This window comes from Bufo gargarizans, chromosome 4 (genome assembly GCF_014858855.1).
Source record: "Bufo gargarizans isolate SCDJY-AF-19 chromosome 4, ASM1485885v1, whole genome shotgun sequence".
Taxonomy (NCBI): Eukaryota; Metazoa; Chordata; class Amphibia; order Anura; family Bufonidae; genus Bufo; species Bufo gargarizans.
The window spans coordinates 506,506,209-506,517,703 of NC_058083.1; the positions used below are offsets into that span (position 1 = coordinate 506,506,209).

Consider the following 11,495-nt stretch of genomic DNA (forward strand, 5'->3'; position numbering starts at 1 on the left):
GTGGAGGCCTACTGCAAGTGCGTAGCCGCCCTCCATTCATTTCTGTGGGGCCACCGAAAATAGCCGAGCGCTGTCTCGGCTATTTCTGTCGGCCCCATAGAAATGAATGGGAGCGGTGGCCGCTCAAGCACGGTGCACTCCCATTCACTTTTATGGGGAGAGCGCTTGGCAGTGGCTCGACCCCGGGAAACCTGGAGTCCTCCAGCCACTGCTCTTCTCGCTCCGTTCTCGATATAAGTGCGGAGGTGGGACCCTCACCTATCAGACAATGGGGGCATATCCTAGCGATATGCCACATTGTCTGTGATGGGAATACCCCTTTAAAGAAACAGTTGAGCAGCTGTGCCTGTCAGTTTCCATAAGGCCTCATGCGCAAAATCATATCCGTTTTTGGGTCTGCAAAACACGGATTACAGCCATGTGCATGCTGAATTTTTTTTTTTATCCTGTAGAAATGTCCTATCTTTTTTGTGGGACTGCGGAACGGACATGCAGATACAGACAGCGCACCATGTGCTGTCCGCATCTTTTGCAGCCTCATTAGAATGAATGGGTCTGTGTCCGATCCGCAAGAAATGCTGATTGGATAGGGACCGAACTCCCATAGAAGTCAATGGTGAGAGGCACGCACATTCTTGGCCTCATCTCCATTCATGCTCACCTTGGATGCGGCCGCCAGTGGCCTTGGTCACCCACTGTGCATAGACCTGCAGTGCAGCACCGCCCTCCACACCTGGGTGCAGTGAGAACTTAGAAGTGGGTGCAGCACTGCAACAGCTTTGCAACTCCTTAATTTTCATTATCAGCCCCAGAGGTTAGAGCCACTCCGATCATAAAGTGATATGATATCCTATCGATATGGCCATGCATGGTACAGACACACATCAATCTACATTTTATCTCATAGCAACTCATGAAAGCCAAGAATACAATGTCAGAGCAGATATTGAGATATTGCATGCCGTGCTGAAGCGCTCCACCAGGATGGCCAAGATATAGATATGATTATATATATTGTGTCTTTATGGTAGAGAGCTCTCTACTGTTAAAAAACCTTAACTGCAATGGAATTGTTCTGCTGGACCGGTGGGATTATTTACTTAGAGCAGGAAACACATCAGAATGACATTACCCACTTGCCCTTTGTGGATGAGAGGTTAGAAACTAAAAGAAGCAGCTTCCTGTGTGAGAAATGAAATAGTATTTGTGTGACAGCTCGGGGCCGGACTGCCTGTTGTCTATTGTCTGTCTTGTGTTGTTTTTGCGCTGATTTGTCTGCACCTTTGTTGCAGCTCACCTATACTGTACAAGCAATTACGTTAATGTCTAGGGGTTGAAATCTCAATAAATTACACATACGTCTTACGATATATATTTGATGCTCAGCAGTGATTTACAGTAAAAATTTCCCTTGATTACTAAAATCAAATTGCATAGTTTGTACTAGTTTTGGTGTAGGAAGGTTACTACCCAGGACATGAAACATATTCACTGATAAATCCATATATAAGACTGTATTCCTATTTATCTGTTTGGCCATTAAGGTTTTTAAAACTGAAAGCTGAGCTCTGATTGGTTGCAATGGACAACTAAAACGGATTTACTATTAGGCCTCTTTCACACTACTGGGTTATGTTTCCATTTTGCGGGCCGTTTTTTGCGTTCCGTATACGGTCCGTATACGGAACCATTAATTTTTAATGGTTCCGCAAAAAAAAACAACGGAATGTACTCCTTGTGTATTCCGTTTCCGTGTTTCCGTATCTCCGTTCCATGCAAAGATAGAACATGCCCTATATTTGGCCTCAAATCACGTTCTGTGGCTCCATTAAAGTCAATGGGTCCGCCAAAAAAACGGAATGCATACGGAAATGCATCGGTATGTCTTCTGTATCCGTTCCGTTTTTTTGCGGAACCATCTATTGAAAATGTTATGCCCAGCCCAATTTGTTCTATGTAATTACTGTATACTGTATATGCCATATGGAAAAACGGAACAGAAAAACGGAAACAAAAAAATTGAACCACGGATCCATGAAAACCGGACCACAAAACACTGAAATAGCCATACGGCAGTGTGAAAGAGGCCTTAGGCAGTTTTATTTGGAGATATTGGACTTTTGCTCCATTTTTGTGGGCCACCCTGTACCTCTGCAGAGAGGTTATTTGGACTGGTTTTCATCTGGTCCTGGTGGTCCCATATATATCTGTTCCTGTCTAGGAGGCGAGCTGGCATGTTGTAGGTGGGTTCAGACTGACAGAAGCCGGGGCAACATAAGTAGGCAGGGACAACACATGGAGGCGAGGACAGCAGAAGTGGGCGGGGCCAGCAATACTATAGTGCAGAACTAAAATACAGCCCCTGCAGAACTAAATACCACAAAAGTGAAGCAGAAAAATACTGCCGTCCACACCACAGAATGAAACTGTATCATCATCCTGAGAACGGCAGTACAGTTGAATTCAGGAGGGCCCTTGCGGCTGCTGGACAGGTGCATAAGTGCCTGATGCTCCTACATTCATTTACTCTGAGAACATCAGATCTTTATGTACCTGGCTGGCGGTGATAAGAAGGCCTTGGGTGGCCCCTTGGTCATCAGCCCACTGGGAAATTTTCCTGTAGGGTCTATGGTCAGTCCGCCCCTGATTGGCATAAAGGTAAACTAGGCTGTTTTAGGACAATTACATACGTTACATGAGAGGACGTATACTCTGTAGATTTTATGCAGCAGCGAAATCCGTACCGTGCTGTCATTTAGTACTGTAAGATGTTGCAGGATTGCGCAGATTTTACTTTCTGTGTTGAAAACAGTGAAAACCACCTAAACAGACATGCTGCGGTTTTAGGCTACATGCACATGACAGTGAAAATAAAGTCAGCTAAAAACTGACATTTTTAACGGACGTTTATTTCACTGATGCCTTTCTGAGAAACGGACGTTAAAAATTGACCCATTCAATTGTATGGGGGCAGTCTGTGGAAAACGGACAAGATAGAGCATGTTCTGTTTTTTTACTTCTGTTTTTACTGACAGTCAAAAAAAACTGCTGTGTGAATAACCCCATAGACTTCCATTGGTCTTAAAAGAGACATGTGATGGCTGTTAAAAAAATGTACATCACGTGTTGTGTGCATGTAGCCTTAAAGTTTGCTTTGCGGTCATGTTATGGGCCTATTTTATTGTGAATTTTCCACAATGTGTGGATTAGTTTTTTTGAAAAATCTCTTTCACTTTGCTGCTACCATATTGCACTATAGATGTCCAAAGGCAGGTCCACTGTGGAAAATCTTCAGCATATCAGCCCCATATGGGCCAGCATTCTGGAATGTCAAGGTGTTTTCAGCTGCTCTGCTCATATAGATGTCATGGCGAGTCCATGTGTTCTGGCAGTATTCTTCTCTCAGCATATGGAATTAATAGTTGTCCACAGCAAGCAAGACTTTGACCGTGCAGTTTTTGATGTGGCTTTTTTCGTACAGTTCTCTGCCACATCACTAAGGCTACTTTCACACTGGCGTTTTGGCTTCCATTTGTGAGATCCATTCAGGGCTCTCACAAGCAGTCCAAAACGGATCAGCGTTCAGTCTCCATTCCGCTCTGGAGGTGGACACCATAACTCTGCTTGCAGCGTTTTGGTGTCCGCCTGACGAAGCGGAGCCAAACGGATCCGTCCTGGCACACAATGTAAGTCAATGGGGACGGATCTGTTTTGTCTGACACAATCTGGCACAATAGAATACGGATCCGTCTCCCAATGACTTTCAATGGTGTTCAAGACGGATCCGTCTTGGCTATGTTACAGATGATACAAACGGATCCGTTCATGACGGATGCATGCGGTTGTATTATTTTAACCGATCCGTTTTTGCAGATCCATGACGGATCCGCACCAAACACGAGTGTGAAAGTAGCCTAACATGACAAATGGGCCTGCTAGATTTTTGCACGAATGAAGCTTTTAGTTTGGAAGTATAGTATATATTCCTGTCACTAGACAAGCTGTTAGAAGATGAAATGCTTCTAAGGCTACTTTCACACTAGCGTTCGGGTTTCCGTTCGTGAGCTCCGTTTGACGGAGCTCACGAGCGGACCCGAACGCAGCCGTCCAGCCCTGATGCAGTCTGAATGGAGGCGGATCCGCTCAGACTGCATCAGTCTGGCGGCGTTCAGCCTCCGCTCCGCTCGCCTCCGCACGGACAGGCGGACAGCTGAACGCTGCTTGCAGCGTTCGGGTGTCCGCCTGGCCGTTCGAAGGCGTGCGGATCCGTGCGGATCCGTCCAGACTTTCAATGTAAGTCAATGGGGACGGATCCGTTTGAAGATGCCACAATGTGGCTCAATCTTCAAGCGGATCCGTCCCCCATTGACTTTACATTGAAAGTCTGGACGGATCCGTCCCAGGCTATTTTCACACTTAGCTTTTTTTTGCTAATATAATGCAGACGGATCCGTTCTGAACGGAGCCTCCGTCTGCATTATTATGAGCGGATCCGTTCAGAACGGATCCGCCCGAACGCTAGTGTGAAAGTAGCCTAAGGCCTCGTGCACACGCCTGTTGTTTTGGTCCGCATCCGAGCCGCAGTTTTGGCGGCTCGGATGCGGGCCCATTCACTTCAATGGGGCCGCAAAAGATGCAGAAAGCACTCCTTGTGCTGTCCGCATCCGTTGCTCCGTTCCGTGGCCCCGCGAAAAAAAAAATATATAGCATGTCCTATTCTTTTCCGCGCTTTGCGTACAAGAATAGGCAGTTATATTAAAGGCTGTCCGTGCTGTTCCGCTATTTGCGGAACGCGCACACCGCAAAACACACCACGGTCGTGTGCATGTAGTCTTAAGGACAGAAAGTCATATAGGGGGAGGATTGAAAAAAAACTACTGAACTCTGCTCTGATGGATCCTTTTCCACAGGAGCTCGAAAAGTAAGAAACTGATAAGTAAATATTTATCATAGATAGATGTAAGATTTATAGATAGATAGATAGATAGATATTAGATAATAGATAGATATGAGATAGATAATTAGAAAGATAGATAATAGATATGAGATGATAGATATGACATAGCTTGATAGATAATGAATAGATAGATAGATAGATAGATACAAAAATAGCACTCTCTGGTAGTAAATTTAACAAAATGTATTCACCGATGTAGGATGCGACGTTTCAGCTCTGTACTGAAGCCAGAACGTTGCGTCCTACATGGGTGAGTAAATTATGTTAAATTTGCTACCAGAGAGTGCTGCCTTTTTGCTATTTTTGTATTTGTGGGCGATTGTCTAGTCCCATTGGGCTTGCACCTCATTTTGTACGCTGTTGTCTGGTGCTGCCATTTTCCTCTTTTTGATAGATAGACATAATGACAGATAGATAGATATATAGATAGATAGGAGATAGATATTAGATAAATAGATAATTTGGACACAGGCTGTAACACTATAGAATAAAGTAGTCAGGAATTACTTTTACATTTAACGTCTTTTGGATCTACAATTTGTTGGTCTTTTATGTTTTAATTTTTCCTTTTACTCCAACTGTATCACCATTAGTGTGAGATGATACCATCTGAATACCAATCGCAGTGATTGGATGACATAGATATTAGAGATGGATGACATAGATATTAGAGAACCTCTGAGGCTGGAGCTGTGGCACTGCCCTCAGAGAGGCGCCTTCTGCCTGTCACAGTAGTCAGGTCCCAGATCAGCGTTATAGCTGCTAACACTTGTTTGTGCTTTCCTTCAGAAACTCATCTTCTACTGTGGTCAGAATTAGGATCTGGAAGAGTGTTCTCCTGTGGTAACTGTCAAACGTCCGAAATCCAAAGTTTCCTGGTCGCGAGTCGTTGGTTCGATGATTTGAACCGTACTTAGTAATGTCAGACACTGATTTAATGAAAACAGTAAGACTGCTCGAAAGGCAGCGGTTAATTTGAAGGGTGAAATGGAGGACTTCACTCTGTGTAATGGTGATTGTTAAAGTCACACATTTCCATACCATTAGGAGTTAATGGGTCATGTGACAGTTTCACAATATTTACTAGGAAGCATTAACCCTTTCACAGTCCTATACATAAAGTGGACAAAACTGTTTGTCGGCCCTCCCCTGCTATTTCCCGTGACTACAGCGCCTGAATTAATGGATATAACTGCATGGAAAATATCAATGGTTGTCTCACAGCTTTGCCAATGTACATTTCCTAGACACATAACATTGGGATCAGTTGATCCTTTTCTCGGTCACATATTTTATTCACCGGTTTTATTCAGAACTTGGGGAATGCCAAGTATTGTTACACCTAGGAGATTGTATGAGGCTTTATGACATTATTATACAAAGGAACCTTTGCTAAGAACATTCAGCCAAAAAATTGCTTTCCTATATTCACCCAAGAGGTTCATCTAAACTGTCCCTTGGTCATCAAAGGCACAAAATGACCAAACTGTATATGGAAAACCAAACAAGGTAACAACACTGGATATAAAAAGCAATGCAAACCTATTTACAGTATACGGCAGAAAAGGGACTATTGGTGCCCAAGAAAACGTTACCAAGCCACGTCCTAAAAACAGAATTTATTATTTCTCCTGTACCACACCTTATAGCTGGACGTTCTGCTCGACGTCCTACAGAAGCCAGTCATGGCTTGTGCAAGTCTTTGATTTTATTTGCTTTAAAAACGTAGCTTTCCAAAACTACTAAAACTAAAGAATATCCTGGACATGGATTAAATCCTAGTCCTTTACAGACCTCTCTCCAATAAAACGCCGCAGCCGTCTGTCTAAGCGTTGACATATCTGACGTGAAACACAGACTTGTGATTACCGTGTAACCTCTCTCACTCAAAGCCCCAGACAGCAGTATCATTGATACAAGAGAAGACACTTGTCATACTCTACATATCAGCATCATTCTATACGGTTTTCCTTCACATTCCTCCAGTAACTCAATATATCAGATATTACGCAGTAATTGCTAGATCAGGAGCAGTCACTGTCTGCCGGGTCCTGTGAAGCAGAATGAGCGATGTCAATTGTGGTTAGGCAATGAGCGGCCGGAGAGATGACAGCATAGTGTTGCTCACCAGCCTCGTTATATATACAGTACTGCCTTACCTCTCCCCCTCTATGGCATACGAGTGCAACATACAAAAAGAAACTATAAAAACCTTCCTAACTGCTACTGAGATAAGGGAGACAGATGACAATATGTTATTCACTGCAGACCTCGGTGCTCTAGATAATCTAGGGGTATAACATCTGCCAGTTTAAGCTCTAGGACTAAACACACACCTTGCACATAGATAATATGGAGTACGATCCATCTCATGGTTACACAATTTCTATAGTTGTAGTTGTTTATGGAATTTGTGTCAAGATTACCATCTTGTAATACACGTCCCTAAAGAACTATGATCCTGATAATACATCTGGTCGGATAACGTACATGATGTCTACGGATTGTAACAAAAAATCTATGGCGAAGGTAAGTGCAATGGATCGTCTAGATATTTGCCATGGAGGTAACATTACAGCTAAACCAACAAAAAGGCAACCAAAACTGCAAATGTGCAACTTAAGCAGCGTCGACACTTGAATTCACACAAACCCCCTGATGAAGTTTGGTCCTCGAGTTTGTCTTTAAAAAATAAATTAAAAAAATCGCCATCATCTTTAGCTACTCGCTAAGGCGATATCATAAAAGCGTGATTTATTAACGACAATCCCTTGGCTTGGCTTGGACTCGTCCTCCTCTTCTGTCCCCATCTGAATTCCCCTTTTTTTTTTTTCTTCTTCTCCAAGTTGACTGTCCCACCTTGCTTCTGAAGTTGTCTCCTGATTGGTGTGCGCCCCCTCCCTTACGTCACTCAGAATGTGACGTTCAGTCTTCCTGTTTCCTCCAGCTGTGTCTTAAAGTAAATCTTGTTGTAGCGCGGAGCCTCAGCTGAGCTGTGCCTGCAGAACTAATACAATTACAGCCAGCCAAAGGAGAGAGAGCAGCACAAAAGATCTCTCCTCGCTCTGCTCCCTGCTTCTCCACACTCAGCCTCCTGTTTGTTCTCTGTCAGATTCACACACACGCGCGCACACACACACACACTCACACACATACGTACTCATACACCCTGTCCTTTAGTCATTCAGACACACACCAACATTCTCCTTCCCTTGTCAAATTGTACTATTCATCAGCAGATAGCCCAGGCTCCTTGCTTTTTTCGCCGGCACACAGGATCACTTTCCTCTCTTTCACTGAGTAAGTATATAACCCTTATGCCACCGGCTTATCCCAAAATAACTTCTGACCGCTAGATGCTTAAGGATTTTGCTATCTGAATAATTTCAAGGGATGGGAACTTTACAGAAATTCACTCGTCAGGGGAGGTGACTGGAGTAAGTGAAAATCTTGCCTTCTGTTTTGTTGTATTTAAGGCTATTTTATTGCATCTAGACTTGTTTTGCGCTTTCTCTTTTCTGTGTTCTGTTTATGATATTTACGTAATTTCCAATGCTATATGCCTCATCAGTTCTTTGTTTCCTAAGTTCAAAAGCGATCTCTTATAGTGCTGTATGATTTGCTTGTTATTTGCATAGATTCGGACTTGTACTTCCCCTTTTTTTTTTTTGTCAACGCTTTCAAGTAAAGTTTAAAGCTGCGTTCTCAGTTTTCTTCTCTGTCCAGTTTGAAATTAAGAAAAAAAATAATTCCGGTTTTTAGGCTGAGGTTTGGTAAAGCTGCTTGCTATTCATCATTGGTATATTAATTACACTTTGTGAATTGTTTGGTAGCGGAGACGATCGCCATCACTGGTAAACCAGGGCCCTGCGTTACAGGGCAGCCCCCCCCCCCCTCCCCAGACATCGCATAGGGTAAGGAGCTGCTTTGAAGTCCTTGGGAAAAGCCAGGGGTTGTTCCAAGAATGAATTTCACGTGTATAGCATTGTCTAGGGATGCTGTGGCTGAACAGCATATGTTTAAAGCTGCTCTGGTTCGTTCTGTAGCGAGATAACTGCCAGTGAGGGCGCTTTCCAGTCCTAGGTTGCACATGCTGCGCTTTAGTAGGGAACTGCTCAGTGCTGAATCTCAAGTCTTACTACTACTGTTCTCTTGTAGGAAGTTTAGCTTGCATGCACAACGCTTCTTCACCATCACTTGTCATCTCCCATGTGTGTGTCTGTGCGCCCCCTCTCTTCTTGTATGCCCATGTATTCCAGTATTATCTAGTTATTTGATTTTCTCACACTCTTTAAAAATTGTTTTCATGGTGAGGATAAAATTCTCTTCAAGGCAGCTGATGACTAATTTGCTTTGATAGTTTTTTTGTAGTTTTTTTTGCCTTTTTTTGACCCCCTCCCCTCCTCCTCCTTTCTCTCTCTCTCTCTCTTCTGTGTCTGGAAAGCTATTGTAAAACCATAACAAAATGCGCATGGGCAACACAAGACAGGTGCGCTGTGTCAAGAGAGACAGGTGCAAGTTTTCGTTCAGCAGAGTCTTACCAGGCAACTATTATTGTTGAGTGGTTTATGAATTTATGGTTGCGAGATAAGGAGAACTGAGGACTTCAGGGACTTTCAAATTAGACTTGGTGAGATATTTCATGTCAGTCTTTATTTGCATACTAAGTACTGGGGCTGCATTATTAATGGTCCGGCTGATGGAAGGAAAATGTTGTTTTCTATCAATTGCACGTTTCTAAAAAATCAAGCCATATGTTCTACTGTCGTGTGAAAAGTAGCTTTGTCGCATGAAAGTTTACGTTGATCCAAGGCGATTGTATCCGATTACTACATAGTTGTATATGGTGCTATGAATTAGATGTGTTAACATGTCCTTAGATCTGGCTGATTTGTTTTACTTTTTTATCAGGTTGTTATACTGTTTCCAATTCGTATCGTATTGACGATGTACCATTTGTAGTGTTTATTTTACAGTAATTACTAAGCACGAAATATCTCTGTCTGTTACTTTGCTATTAGGGTACCATAGTTAGATGATTAAGATATCATACGCTTTGCTGACACAGCAGATACTTTGCTTTTAGTCTAGATTAGTGCTTATGTTCTATACTTTTTGCAGCATTTATTAACCTTCTTTACATCCATGTGTAGATAGCTGAGCTCCGCACATGGTGTCTCCAAGACCCAGACTGTCCAGAACCTAAGGAGGAGGACTGTCATGTTTTCTAAGTCTACCTTGAAATGTTTGCTGTATTCCATCCCCTGAAATAGCAGCAGCTTATCTGTGTCAGTTCCACCTTTTACTTCTATGTCCTTTTGTACATTTAATACTTCTGCTTTTTATTAATCATCCATGGAGGAACTTTAGATATAAAGGTGTAAAATATCATGAAACAGAATAGGCATACAGTTCATTTTATGGCAGCTCTATATTCCACATGACACTAGATGGTAGAAGTTTCTGGGAAGTAACCCTTTTCTGCCCTTGGCGACCTAATAAGACGTATTTTTTCCACCCCTGTGCACTTCTGCCCGTACATGGGAGTGCCCGTATTAACAAAGTGTGGGAACCTCCAAATGTAGTATAGGATCCACCAGCTATTCTGGCCTTACAAAGTTTATCTAACTTAAGGCGAAATTTACTTTACTGCTCCGGTTTGTGAAAAGAGCATTGATCCTTTTTGCTCCCAGATATTTGATGTACTGACACACACAACGTCCTAACCAAATGTATGAAATGGTCATTTCCCAGTCCCGCTGAATTTTTCCATAGCTGTCATGCCCTATAACGTATCACTGGGATGACCAGAATTTAGCTGTCATGCACTAAAAGGAAAAAAAAATAAATAAACTTCATCCTTTTTTAATGCCACTTTTTGAAGTTAATAAAATTCTGCAGCATTCTGAAAAGTTTAAATGTGGAGGTGAAACCTGAAACACATTAGATATAGCACAATTGAGTCTTATCGTAAATGAGCGTCTACCTTCTTATTAGGTGACAAATATATGTAATGATCAGCAGAAATATAAAGTTACACACATATATATATATATATACACACACACACACACACACACATATCTATCTAATATCTATATATCTATCTGGTATTTGAGCTAGACCAGATCCAGTGTGTAGACAGCAAAATATTGGAAAAATTACCTGTTGAATCTGATAGATAACTATTCCACCTTGTTATATAAAGGTACACCAAAAATACTGTACCGCAAAAGGTGCAGGAATTAATAATTTTAACCCCTGTTAAATATGCTAAATCCATTTTCATTCCACGGCTTGTGTTATGATGACAATTGCCTGGAATACGAAAGTTCGCAAACTACTGTTCAGCAACTCAGTTTTTTTTTTTTACTTCAAAAAACAATTTTAAAAAATATGCAAAATCTGAATTATTTTCATAATGTTTACTCTTATTAAACCATGGTTAGCATTTATGAATAAGACATCCCCTATAGTGATGTATTTTAGCTTTTTTGTCACTCTTTTTATTACCTTTATAAAACTTTTACAAAATACC

General features: G+C 42.1%; 1 protein-coding gene across 3 annotated transcripts in view; it reads left to right on the forward strand.

Annotated features, from left to right (window-relative positions):
- The first annotated feature begins 6,148 nt into the window (after positions 1-6,148).
- PROX1 (prospero homeobox 1) overlaps positions 6,149-11,495 on the forward strand; it is a 79,353-nt gene continuing 74,006 nt past the window's right edge. For 2 of the 3 annotated variants that reach the window (XM_044290810.1, XM_044290812.1), the window contains exon 1: positions 6,149-8,257. The gene's annotated coding sequence lies outside the window, so the exon portion shown is untranslated. The other variant, XM_044290811.1, reaches the window with a different exon arrangement.